This window comes from Aquarana catesbeiana, linkage group LG04, assembly GCF_042186555.1.
Source record: "Aquarana catesbeiana isolate 2022-GZ linkage group LG04, ASM4218655v1, whole genome shotgun sequence".
NCBI classification, from domain to species: domain Eukaryota; kingdom Metazoa; phylum Chordata; class Amphibia; order Anura; family Ranidae; genus Aquarana; species Aquarana catesbeiana.
Genome location: NC_133327.1, coordinates 57,126,201 through 57,140,782, shown reverse-complemented (window position 1 = coordinate 57,140,782; position 14,582 = coordinate 57,126,201). Strand labels below are relative to the sequence as shown.

General features: G+C 44.7%; 1 protein-coding gene across 1 annotated transcript in view; it reads right to left on the bottom strand.

Annotated features, from left to right (window-relative positions):
* MMUT (methylmalonyl-CoA mutase) overlaps nucleotides 1–14,582 on the bottom strand; it is a 184,920-nt gene that overhangs the window by 120,969 nt on the left and 49,369 nt on the right. The gene's annotated exons all lie outside the window — the stretch shown is intronic.

Genomic DNA, 14,582 nt, shown 5'->3' with positions numbered 1-14,582 from the left:
GGTTGTAAAGATCCAAGACACCAGTGTTAACAAGGACTAAGAAAAAAAAAAATTTGCAAAGTAAGCAAATAAAAAATAGATAAACTTATAAAAGAACTACAAACCACCGGATTCACTCCAATGGGACATACATAACGATTGAAATAATAACCAAACCCATGGTAGTTGTGATAACAAGACATGGGCTATATTTCAGCTCTGGTTGTTAGAGTCTGCGAGGTCAGGCCGAAAGCCACTACTTCTCTTAATCTTCTTCTTCTCTTCCACTTTCCCTACTATACTTCCTTTCCTTTCTTTTTCTTATACTATCTTATTCTACGATTTTGAAGCTCTAATTGATATTTAAATAATAATCTTTATTATTGCCTAGATATAAAACAAGACAAACGTTGTAGCAGAACTTACATAACTCCGTTAATTTTATTCTTACTAAATGGATAAGGACTCCATAGTTCTTTTTCTCTCCTATTTCTTTATTTCCTTTTAGAAAATATGGTCTTGTTCTAGGTTATTATTAATGAGTTAAAGCGGAGTTCCACACAAAAATGGAACTTCTGCTTTTCGGAACCCTCCCCCCCTCCGGTGTCACATTTGGCACCTTGCAGGGGGGAGTGGGGTGCAGATACCTGTCTAAGACAGGTATTTGCACCCACTTCCGGCATAGACTCCCATGGGAGTCTTTGCCTCTTCCCGTTCCGACCGCGCTGCCTGCTGGGAACACACAGCTCCCAGCAGAGAGCAGGGACCACTAGGGACGCGCAGCGCGACTCGCGCATGCGCAGTAGGGAACCGGGAAGTGAAGCCGCAACGCTTCACTTCCTGATTCCCTCACCTAGGATGGCGGCGGCAGCTGCCGAGAACCGAGCGGGTTCTCGGCGTCCCCTGCCGACATCGCTGGACCCCGGGACAGGTGAGTGGGCATGTATTAAAAGTCAGCAGCTGCAGTATTTGTAGCTGCTGGCTTTTAATATTTTTTTTTTTAGCGGTGTGGGTGAACCCCCGCTTTAATTACTTTATAAATGTAAACGAGCTTCCTTATATTGAATGTATGTTAATTATTCAATGTGTTCTGTACATAATCTTTGTACTCAAAACTATTTTGACAAGGAAATAGTAACCAAACATATCATCTGCTGTGCAAAGTAGACATACATAAATGAATTAAAAATGAGTGCAATTGAATAAAAGTCCTTAGCACAAATCTTTATCAAAAAGCTCAAGTCCAAAAACCAAACAAGGTGGTTGTCCAATATATTCAAGTGCAAAAGGTAACTTTTCCAATGCTTGAATGCATAGAGAAATCCTCCACCAACACCGAGCAAACAGCCTACTCACCAGATGGAGATGATTCCCATTACAGAGATCATAACAGCCTTTGGGTGATCGAAACTGCTTCCAGGAATCCATCACTGCAGATCCAAATAATGTCTCCAGGAGGGATGAGCCGAACACCCCCCTATTCGGTTCGCACTAGAACATGCGAACAGGAAAAAAGTTTGTTCGAACACGCGAACACCGTTAAAGTCTATGGAACACGAACATGAATAATCAAAAGTGCTAATTTTAAAGGCTTATATGCAAGTTATTGTCATGAAAAGTGTTTGGGGACCTGGATCCTGCCCCAGGGGACATGGATCAATGCAAAAAAAACCTTTTAAAAACGGCCGTTTTTTCAGGAGCAGTGATTTTAATAATGCTTAAAAAGAAACAATAATGCCCCGTACACACGGTCGGACTTTGTTCGGACATTCCGACAACAAAATCCTCGGATTTTTTCCGACGGATGTTGGCTCAAACTTGTTTTGCCTACACACGGTCGCACAAAGTTGTCGGAATTTCCGATCGACAACCACGCGGTGACGTCAAGCACGTACGACGAGACTAGAAAAGGCCAGTTCAGAACCAAGCGCGGCACCCTTTGGGCTCCTTTTGCTAATCTCGTGTTAGTAAAAGTTTGGTGAGAGACGATTCGCGCTTTTTCAGACTCGTGGCTTTCAGATCGTTTTCTGACGTTCAGTTTGTGCTTGTGGGTTTGTATTTGCTCTTCAGTGCGTGCAGTCAGTTCGTATCGGAGTTTTCTGTGCGATCTTGTCCGCTCGTTGCTGTTTTTCAGGTCGCTCTTCACAGGCCTTGCTGTTCTTCAGTGCGTTCTGTTACTTCGTTCTGAGCAGCCGACCGTTTTCTAGCCATGTTTCGTATGCGTACTCCTCGTGGAGTTCGTGCTGTGCGGGGGCTTGGTGTTGGGGTCCTGACCTTGACACAAGTCCAGTCCATGAACAGGGTGGGGAGGAGTTCATGGACCAAGAATTGGTTGCTTCAGCGTGACCAGTTCTCTCATATGCCTTTGCTCTGTGAGATCCGTGAGAATAATCCTGATGATTTCAGGAACTTTCTCAGGATGACGGACCCCGTATTTCACCGTTTGTTGGCTTTGCTGACCCCCTATATCAGCAGGCAGGATACCTGCATGAGGCAAGCCATCACTCTGGAGCAGAGGTTGGTCGCTACCTTGCGGTATTTGGCCACAGGGAGAAGCCTGCAGGACCTCAAGTTCTCGACAGGCATCTCCCCCCAGGCTCTTCTTTGTGGACATTTACTGCTTGTGTTTGTTTTAGCTGACCCTGACAGAAATGTGTGGAGTTCAGAAAATGTCGTGATTGTGTAACCTTATACAAAGCACTGTTGGCTGTTATTTACTAAATGCAAAGACACTTTTCACTACAAGTGCACTTGCAACTGCACTGAAACTGCACTTGTAGTGCAAAGTGGATTTCCCCTTAGGAAATTACCCCCATTTTCTCATAAAACAACAATTACATCACCCCAAAAGTGTTGTAGCGTTGAGACAATAATCCACACATTCTTGATGAGCAATCTTTTTAATACCTGCACAATCACATGTGCATTTACCAAAGGTTTTTCTGACAAACCAACATGTTTGTTGTATAACAATTTTTGTGGTGTCATTATCCAAAATCAAAATGTCCATTTTATAGAAAACAGGCCTGTGTAAAACCCACAAGAAAGACACAAATCTTGATCTTACAAAGTTCACATTTGGTAGAACTGGAAGGCAATATCAGACATGAGTATTTAGGAACTGTGTTTGATATAGCGTTCAGATGGGGGGAAATCACCCCTGGAAAAGCCAAATTTGGAAGATGCACACAAATTTCCCAATGTCAACATGTGCTATCTGCCATCAGGGGGGATCAAGGGACGTGTTTTGGGGGAGAAAGCCCTTCCTCACCGCTACTTTATTATTGAGGAAGGGGTTGCACCCCCAAAACGCGTCCATTGATCTCCCGTGATGGCAGATAGCACATGTTGGCACACTGTGTGCATCCTCCAAATTTGGCTTTGGGAAAAATCACAAAAACATTTCGCACATTGTAGCAAACAAAAGAAGAAAGTGATTTGGAGGGGCTTTAAACTCGCCCCAAAACATCAATGATGTTTTTATATTTGGGAATAACATCATTGATGTTTTGCTTGATGATTTCCAATTGTAAATTACACCCCATGATCTCCCCGATCAGGATCTGGGCACTTTCGGATGTGAAAGGATCTTCATCCACAACCTCACGATCACCTAAAAAGAGAGGAAACACAAAATAAATTCGGTCTAAAAAAAATGCCGCCATCCATCTCTTATCTGAGCCTGTGGTCACAGACACTCACCTGTTGTGGTGACTACTTCCACCACGTCTTCTTCCTCCTGCTCATCTTGTGTTGGGTGGATTTCACCTTCTTCCAGAGGGGGGGGGGTCTCTGGTCTCCTCGGATGAGGGGTGTCCTCCGAGTCTTTTCTCCCCTATGTAAAACAAAAATGGTATAATTAGCACACAGATATTTAATGTCAGAACTATAAAGATGAAACATTGCTTGGAAGTGGGGTACAATGATCTATTTTAGCAGAGTTCCAAGATGTATATTTTTTAGTGTCCTTTGTCAAGCTGCAATACTTTACCTGTTTAGTACAAGCTTCACAGATGTAGCCCCCCCTATAGTATACACTGGAGCACCTGTGTGGCCCCCCTAATAAAAATGGTGTTCTTGTGTCCCACACTAGTGCTCCAGTGTCCAGATGTGAAAACAGCTGCTGAGTGTCCTCTCCTTACACACAATCTAGTTTGCATTTCATTCTAGTAACAAAGCCATCTACACAACCCAATTCTTTGAAGACAAGTATAGGGCCTCAAAATGGTGGCCAAATGCATATGGGCTAAACAATGGTATTTTATAGTCCGAAAAAAAAATGTGTGATCCGAACGAATAATGTGCCCATGAACATGAAAGTTGCCATTTTAAACTGTACAACAGTTCCTAAAAGCACATGGAGCAGCACGAACGTAATAAACACAAGAACAATAGGAACACAGCACAACTACTTACTTTTTTGCAGCACTCTCCGGATCTTTCTGTACTGCTCATGTTCTCGTAATTTCAGGTCCGACCACAGCTTCCTGAGCTGATCTTTCGATCGTCGTACCCCGAATTTCCGGTGCAGACTCCTGACCACTTTCGCCATGATCTTGGCCTTTCGGACATTGGGGTTGGGGTAAGGCCCATACTTTCCATCATAGTCGGCCCTCTTCAGGATGTCCACCATCTCCAACATCTCCCCAAAAGGACATATTTGAGTCCTTTAATCTCCTTCTGGATCGGGACGTTTCAGGCTCCGGCCTTTCCTCCTCCTCGTTGCTGTAATTAGCACGATCCTGCTGTCTATCCGCCATGTGCTCTTCCTCCACTGCGCCTAACGAAAAGGGGCGGGGAATAGAATAGAAAGAACGTCAGGGGCGGGCGGAGTTATACGCATGCGCAGTGTGTATAAATCGTAATGCGCGCGTCTTACGTACGATCTGTGAGCGGAGGAAGGAGCATCGGAGACGCCGATCGTGCTAACGAAGGTAGGATCTAAACTTGGGCCTATACTGCTTCGAAATGGAAGCCTATATTGTAACAAGATTAGGGGAGTTTGGCCTGACATTAGGGTTTGTCTTGTGTTGTGTCTTGCAGAGAAAATGGATGGGTTCAACAACCACAATTTCCTGCCCCTGTTCATTGACAAGTACAGAGAGCTGCCCTGTCTGTGGCAGGTGAAACACCCCCACTATAACCATAAACAGAAGAGGCAGGCAGCGCTGGAGAAACTGCTGGAGTTGGTGAAGCCGGTGGTCCCCACAGCAACCATCCCCTATTTGAAAGCTAAAATTGGTGGCCTGAGGAGCACTTATCTTAGGGAGCGCAAGAAGGTCACAGATTCCCAGAGGTCCGGAGCTGCAGCAGATGACATTTATGTCCCCAGGCTGTGGTACTACGAGAGACTGCGATTTCTGTCAGACCACACTGAAGTCAGGGAATCCCTCTCCACTCTTCCTTCCACACTTCCTTCCACCCCAGCTGAGGCTTCCGATATCCAACCTGGGCCTTCCAGCCAGGAAGAAGTGGAGGAGCCCAGCTTGAGTCAGGTATAGCATTCTTCTACAGATTTCTTGTCAATAAAGAAACGATGTTTACTAGATGTTATTATTGATCACTAATTGCTGATTGAAAAAAGTGTTTTACATATCAATAGACAGTAGTGGGCACCCAAAATTGGGACAAGAATGCAAAATGCTGGGCTCAGAAGGATAGTCTGTTATATTTGTTAACATTGAATTTGCAGCAGTCAGGAGGTGAAAATTGTGTGCGATTGATGAAAACAATACTAAAACTATGTCCCTTTTTCATACACAGGAAGACCTCAGCCAGGAGGAGGCTGTGGAATGTGGCAGCCAGGAGGAGGCGGGGATTATTAGTGTCAGCCAGAGGAGGCGGGGATTAGTGGCAGCCAGGAGGAGGCGGGGCTAAGTGTCAGCCAAGAGAAGCCAGGGACCAGTCGCAGCCTGACTGAGTCTCAGGTCCCTCCCCTCCGCCTGCCATATAAAAGGGCCAGGAAGGCCACTCCCAGTCCTGTGCAGGATTCAGCGTACAGGCTGATCCAGGAGGCTTCGGCGTCCCTCCGAGCCTTCCCCAGTCCTGAAGAGGCCTTTGCCTGCATGGCTGCCACCAAATTGCAGGGCATGCAGGAGGGCCAACGCAAGATTTCTGAGGACCTGATTTATAAAGTCCTACGTAAGGGGGAGAGTGGGGAACTGACACACAAGACGGATGTCATGGAGAGGGACGATCCTCCTCCTCCTCCTCCTCCTGCTGCCACAACTCCACCACCACAGCCAAAGCCTGTAAGGAAGCGTGGAAGGAAGACCAAAGAGTGATGACCCTGGGTTCAGTCTGGTCTGACAAAAGCTGCAGTCTCTTGTATGACCACAGCCTGGGGACACAGATGTCATCTGCTGCTTTCCGGATCTCTGGGACTTCTGGACCAGACTGCCCTCCCTTAGATAAGGACTCCTCAGGCCACCAATTTTGCTTTTAAATAATTGATGTCTGCCCCGGGGGTCCAAGGCTTCGCCCACTTCTGCAGTTTCTCCAGCGTTGCCTCCCTCTTTGTTTATAGTTGTGACCCCTTAATAAAATATTTTTCGGTAAATTCTACTCTCCTGTGTGTGTTTTCATCCAAAAAGGACAGTTTGTTGGTGACGATTCAGGTACATTTCTAAAGTACAATGTGAAATTAACAAGGGACAACAACACCAAACAATCTCCTCCTACAGATTAAATAGAACAACATATTAGTGGTGTTGTGGGAACTTGTCACAAAAAACAAACACACAAACATTTTCGGGAGTACAAATCAAAATCACCAAAAAAAAAAAAATAAAAAGAGAAACACAAAAAAAGATTCTACATTAAAGTAAAAAAACCAAAAAAAAAAAATATGTTGTCAGATGTGAGAAATCAAAATATATTGAGGGAATCCCGATAAATAGTAACGAAAAAAGTTTGTGAGAAGTGTCATCAAAACGACTTAATTCTTGTCACATTATAAAGAAGAAGAGAGTGCGCTGTATTAAACCATTTTGAACATTGCAGCGTGACGAAAGTGCTTTATCCATTACGAACGCTAAGTTTACCAGAACGAGCTGTCCCGTGTCGGAATTTCTTCTGAGCATGCGTGGCACTTTGTGCGTCGGAACAGGCCACACACGGTCGGAATTGACGCGATCGGATTTTGTTGTCGGAAAATTTTATCTCCTGCTGTCCAACTTTGTGTGTCGGAAAATCCGATGGAAAATGTCCGATGGCGCCACACACGGTCGGAAGTTCCGACAACACGCTCCGATCGGACATTGTCCATCGGAAAATCCGACCGTGTGTACGGGGCATAAAAGTGTAATATTCCTTTAAATTTCGTACCTGGGGGGGTGTCTATAGTATGCCTGTAAAGGCGCATGTTTCCGGTGTTTAGAACAGTCTGACAGCAAAATGACATTTCAAAGGAAAAAAGCCATTTAAAACTACTCGCGGCTATTGCATTGCCGGTCCGACAATACACATAGAAGTTCATTGATAAAAACGGCATGGGAATTCCCCACAGGGGAACCCCCGAACCAAAATTTAAAAAAAAGAAAAAATGACGTGGGGGGTCCCCCTAAATTCCATACCAGACCTTTCAGGTCTGGTATGGATATTAAGGGGAACCCCGCGCCAAAAAAAAAAAAAACCGCCGTGGGGTCCCCCAAAAAATCCATACCAGACCCTTATCCGAGCACGCAACCTGGCAGGCCGCAAGAAAAGAGGGGGGACGAGAGAGCACCCCCCCTCCTGAACCGTACCAGGCCACATGCCCTCAACACTGGGAGGGTGCTTTGGGGTAGCCCCCCAAAACACCTTGTCCCCATGTTGATGAGGACAAGGGCCTCATCCCCACAACCCTGGCCGGTGGTTGTGGGGGTCTGCGGGTGGGGGGCTTATCGGAATCTGGAAGCCCCCTTTAACAAGGGGACCCCCAGATCCCCCCCCCTGTGTGAAATGGTAAGGGAGTACCCCTACCATTTCACTAAAAAACTGTCAAAAATGTTAAAAATGACAAGAGACAGTTTTTGACAATTCCTTTATTCAAATGCTTCTTCTTTCTTCTATCTTCCTTCATCTTCTTCTTCTGGTTCTTCCTCCGGCGTTCTCGTCCAGCAACTCCTCCGCGGCGTCTTCTTCATCTTCTTCTCCTCGGGCCACTCCGCACCCATGGCATGGGGGGAGGCTCCCGCTCTTCTCTTCTTCATCGTCTTCTTCATCTTCTTCTCCGGGCCGCTCCGCATCCATGCTGGCATGGTGGGAGGCTCACACTGTGTGACGGCGTCTCCTCTTCTGAAGGTTCTTAAATAACGAGGGGTGGGGCCACCCGGTGACCCTGCCCCCCTCTGACGCACGGGACATGACGGGACTTCCCTGTGGCATTCCCCGTGACTTCAATGGGAAGTCCCGTCAAGTCACTGTGCGTCAAAGGGGGGCGGGGTCACTGGGTGGCCCCGCCCCCATTATTTAAGAACCATAAGACGAGGAGACGTCATCACACAGCGGGAGCCTGCCTCCATGCCGAGGAGAAGATGATAGAAGACGAAGAAGATGAAGATGAAGATGAAGATGAAGATGAAAGATAGAAGAAGAAGGAAGATAGAAGAAGAAGGAAGAAAGAAGAAAGAAGAAGCATTTAAATAAAGGAATTGTCAAAAACTGTCTCTTGTCATTTTTAACATTTTTGACAGTTTTTTAGTGAAATGGTAGGGGTATTTTGTACCCCCTTACCGTTTCACACAGGGGGGGCCGGGATCTGGGGGTCCCCTTGTTAAAGGGGTCTTCCAGATTCCGATAAGCCCCCCGCCCGCAGACCCCCACAACCACCGGCCAGGGTTGTGGGGATGAGGCCCTTGTCCTCATCAACATGGGGACAAGGTGTTTTGGGGGGCTACCCCAAAGCTCCCTCCCAATGTTGAGGGCATGTGGCCTGGTATGGTTCAGGAGGGGGGGGCGCTCTCTCGTCCCCCCCTCTTTTCCTGCGGCCTGCCAGGTTGCGTGCTCGGATAAGGGTCTAGGATGGATTTTTGGGGGGACCCCACGCCTTTTTTTTTTTTTTTTTTGGCGCGGGGTTCTCCTTAAAATCCATACCAGACCTGAAGGGTCTGGTATGGAATTTAGGGGGACCCCCACGTCATTTTTTTTTAAAATTTTGGCTGGGGTTCCCCTTAATATCCATACCAGACCTGAAGGGCCTGGTATGGAATTTAGGGGGACCCCCACGTCATTTTTTTTTTAAATTTTGGCTGGGGTTCCCCTTAATATCCATACCAGACCTGAAGGGCCTGGTATGGAATTTAGGGGGACCACCACGTCATTTTTTTTTTTTTAATTTTGGTTCGGAGTTCCCCTGTGGGGAATTCCCATGCCGTTTTTATCAATGAACTTCTATGTTTATTGTCGGACCGGCAATGCAATAGCCGCGTGTAGTTTTAAATGGCTTTTTTCCTTTGAAATGTCATTTTGCTGTCAGACTGTTCTAAACACGGGAAACATGCGCCCCTTTACAGGCATACTATAGACACCCCGCAGGCTACGAAATTTAAAGGGATATTACACTTTGATTGTTTGACTTTAAGCATTATTAAAATCACTGCTCCTGAAAAAACAGCCGTTTTCAAAAGTTTTTTTGCATTGATCCATGTCCCCTGGGGCGGGACCCAGGTCCCCAAACACTTTTTATGACAATAACTTGCATATAAGCCTTTAAAATTAGCACTTTTGATTATTCATGTTCGTGTCCCATAGACTTTAACGGTGTTCGCGTGTTCGAACAAACTTTTTTCCTGTTCGCATGTTCTAGTACGAACCTAACAGGGGGGTGTTCGGCTCATCCCTAGTCTCCAGTAAAAGGAAACACCAGCTGTCAAGGTAACAAGTTTAAAAAACAAACAAGTTTAAACTTGTTACCTTAAGCCCCGGATCACACAGGGGCGGCACGACTTGCAGGTCGCCTCGGCACACGACTTCCACGGCGACTTGCAAAACGACTTCTGTATAGAAGTCTATGCAAGTCGCCTCAAGTCGCCCCCAAAGTAGTACAGGAACCTTTTTCTAAGTCGGAGCGACTTGCGTCACTCCTATTAGAATGGTTCCATTGTACAGAACGGGAGGTGACTTGTCAGGCGGCTAGGTCGCCTGACAAGTCGCCCCTGTGTGAACCGGCACTGACAGTTGCCGTTTGGCGCCATTTTTTACCAATAAACGTTTTTTGACATACTTCACCTTGGGAGATTGTTCTTTACCCTATGTCTAACCTGGATATGCTTACTTTGCACATTTTCTTAGTCCTTGTTAACACTGGTGTCTTGGATCAATCACTTACTGAGGTTTTGTTTTATAATTCTTAAGTCGGAAAATTGATCATTTACATACTTGTTATTTGTATATTAGTGTATCCTCTGAAGCGCTGGTAATTTGAGATCTTTCATTCAACAGGGTAATTTGAAAGTTTATTCATTGAATTTTGAGATTTTTATTCTTAAGTTATTGAAGTTACCCAGAAGGTACTCATCACAAATACTTACTACATTTAATGAATATAACGGATGAAAAAAAATTGACACACTTTGAAATAAGCACATTTATTTATGCTTATTGAATCTAATCCTAAATAGATATAAAATATGAATAATGTTATAGAGTGATTGTTAATGTAGTGGAATATGTGAGTAGGTTCAATTAAAAGTTTACTTGGCACTATTTGACACTAGCCACCCCTAAGCAAAGTGCCACAAAACCACTGCATAAATGTAAATACTTTGTTGTTAAGGTTTTCTATGAGATCACATGACCACAAAGCAGATGGCTGAGCTGCACTGTGTGTCTCTATGGATGCACACAGTGGAGCTCAGGAGCGTACGCACACATATGCCCCCACAGCACACCATTTGCTATGAGTGCATACACACAAGCCATCACTTACCTCAGTTACTTTTAATGTTAAGTTATACACTCGCAAAGATTCTGAAAGGTTACAACACACACTAGATTCTTTATCAGTCTGTTTCCAACAGCTTAGTAACACCTGCTGTGTGTATACATTGCATGGCTGCATCCCGCCGGGGTTCTAGGTGAATAGAAAAACCCACGGCCAGTGTTGTGAATTTTGAGTTCATTTCTTCACAAACAGAGATGAACGGGGTCTTCTTTTAAAGTGCTTTTAGGGCTCATCCCCACAGGAGCAGAGGCCCATACAACCTTCAGAAGAGCAGTATTTATGCAGCTAGGAGGCATAGGTGCTCCGTACAGTCATGGGCAGGCACCTGTTAAAAATCAATAAAAGCTCTGACAGACAGAGCGGCATCTGTGCATTTACATCTGCACAGGGATAGATACAGACTGTCAGGAGCCATGTATGTGACCAAGATCATGCATCCGTCCCTATAATGATGTAAGAACTTGTCTCTTTGCCTTATATGTTCTCACATATCCCCCCCCCAAAAAAATTTGGGGCACTGCAGAGCACAATGACACAAATCATTGGTAAATTAGACAGATAGGGAGTTTATTGATTACTTTATGATGCTGTAGATCAAGCAACCCACACCTTATCTAGCCAAAACCTTCCACCTCTACAATCCCATACTGCTGACTGATCTTCAGTGTAGAGCAATCTGAAGTCATCCGATGGAGCCGAGTGCTGCAAGGTTCATTGTACCTATAACAAGAGCAGCAGTAAGACCCCTTTCACACCGAGGCGTTTTTCAGGCACTAAAGGGCTAAAAATATCGCCTGTAAAACGCCTCCCCTGCAGTCCCATTGTGAAAGCCCTTCACACTGGCAGGACTTTAGAAAAAGTTCTGCAAACAGCATCTTTGGAGCGGATTAGGAGCAGTGTATACACCACTCCTCAACCACCCCTGCCCATTGAAATGAATGGGCATTGCTTTGTAGGGGCTTCGGCAGCGGCGCTTTTCGGGTGCATTTAACCCTTTCTTCGGACACTAGCAGGGGTTAAAAGCACCCCAATGGCGGCCGAAATGCGGCGCTAGTTTGAACGGTAAAGCACCGCTAATGCAGAGTGGTTTCAGTGTGAAAGGGATTTAAGGATCCAAAAACATTAGAGCAGGTGTGGGCAACTGTGGTTTTCCAGCTGTTGTGTGGTCCTATATAAGCATGACTCCCAGAGGCATGATGGGAAGACTGGCAGATACTCCCAGAGGCATCATGGGATTTGTAGTTCCACAACAGCTGGAGGGCCACAGTCTGCCCACCTCTACTTCAGTGGGCGTTCATTCATGTAGGTACTATGCAGGTATTCTTAGGGCAATCTGTATGTGGGGGGTCTACCTAAGAGAGCTGATCTTACAAGTTCAGAAGAAAGGAGCAAGGTGGACAGCGCCAGCTTATCAAAGGGGGCAGTGGTGATTGGAAAAGGATTTCTACAAACCTAACATCCTCTGCTATCTAATTTCTATCAGTAAATTCAAGGTTGATGTTGACGTGACATACCCAATCTTCTGGCATAAGAAACGACACCAAAAGGCTATAAACATGAAGATGTGTAGGTTAAGAGGCTCTGTGATCAGCACATACCAGACAACAAACAGTCTGCTCTGAAAAAATAGCAATGAACCATGAATACCCATTTAAAATAAAGATACAAACAGCAAAAAAAAAAAAAAAAAACTATATAAATCCAGACAGAGGTTGTAACCCTTCCTCACATAATCCAACACTTAAGCTGGGCTTTGGGTACACTTTAAGATTGTTGCAGTTCTCCCCCCCCCCCCCCCCCTTTAATTTGCACGAAAAACCATGTTTGAGTAAACAAAAAGAAAAATACGTATTAAACATTTACATTGTTCCAAAAAAATGTTCCCAATGACAGCAATGATTAGTGGAACAAGGTGGACTGATCACTACACGGTACTGCAGGTGCCCACATATTGATACCGCTTATCTGAACAAAACGTTCTTTCCTATAATCTCTCTCTGCCGTCTAATCTAAAATCCTCACTAATCTGCAATTATTGGCTGCTGAATGTTCCAGGTTCCCTGCTTTTTGTGAATTGGCGTAAAGCACAAGCCAGAAGGAGGAGGGTATTGACATGAAATGTCTTTGGATACAAGGTGCACACTGAATCGTTAGAGTGTGTTTGATGCATAAATGGTTGAAGCAGCCAACCTTAGCCTACAAAATATCATAGGATGGATTTATAAGACATGCAAAAAGAATTCTGTATAAACAAATAAAACATATAGCAACATAGGAGAGTATATATATATATATATATATATATATATATATATATATATATATATATATACACACACACACACACACATAAACACATTTTATATATATATATATATATATATATATATATATATATATACATATATACATATATATATATATACATACATACATACACACAGTATCTCACAAAAGTGGGTACGCCCCTTACATTTTTGTAAATATTTTATTTTTTCTATAGGCCATTAAAGTTCATCTGTGTGTGTGTGAGTGTGTGTGTGTGTGTGTAAAGACAGGCGTCCTAATACTTTGGTAATAGCATCTGTGTGTATACATATACACAGTATCTCAAAAAATGAGTGCACCCCTCACATTTTTGTAAATATTTTAATGTTTCTTTTCATGTGAAAACACTGAAGAAATGACTTTTTTGCTACAATGTAAAGTAGTGAGTATAACAGTGTAAATTTGCTGTCCCCTCAAAATAACTCAAACAGCCATTAATGTCTAAACCGCTGGCAACAAAAGTGAGTACACCCCTAAGTGAAAATGTCCAAATTGGACACAAAGTGTCAATATTTTATGTGGCCACCATTATTTTCCGGGACTGCCTTAACCTTCTTGGTCATGGAGTTCACCAGAGCTACACAGGTTGCCACTGGAGTCTTCTTCCACTCCTCCATGACGACATCACGGAGCTGGTGGATGTTAGAGACCTTGTGCTCCTCCACCTTCTGTTTTGAGGATGCCCCTCAGATGGTCAATAGGGTTTAGGTCTAGAGACATGCTTGGCCAGTCCATCACCTTTACCCTCAGCTTCTTTAGTAAGGCAGTGGTCATCTTGGAGGCGTGTTTGTGGTCATTATCATGTTGGAATACTGCCTTGCGGCCCAGTCTCTGAAAGGAGGGGATCATCATGCTCTGCTTCAGTATGTCACAGTACATATTGGCATTCATGGTTCCCTCAATGAACTGTAGCTCCCCAGTGCCGGCAGCACTCATGCAGCCCCAGACCATGACACTCCCACCACCATGCTTGACTGTAGGCAAGACACACTTGTCTTTGTACTCCTCACCTGGTTGCCGCCACACACACTTGACACCATCTGAACCAAATAAGTTTATCTAGGTCTCATTAGACCACAGGACATGGTTCCAGTAATCCATGTCCTTAGTCTGCTTGTCTTCAGCAAACTGTTTGCGCCCTTTCTTGTTCATCATGTTTAGAAGAGGCTTCCTTTTGGGATGACAGCCATGCAGACCAATTTGATGCAGTGTGTGGCGTATGGTCTGAGCACTGACAGGCTGACCCCCCCACCCCTTCAACCTCTGCAGCAATGCTGGCAGCAATCATACATCTATTTCCCAAAGACAACCTCTGAATATGATGCTGAGCAAGTGCACTGAACTATTTTGG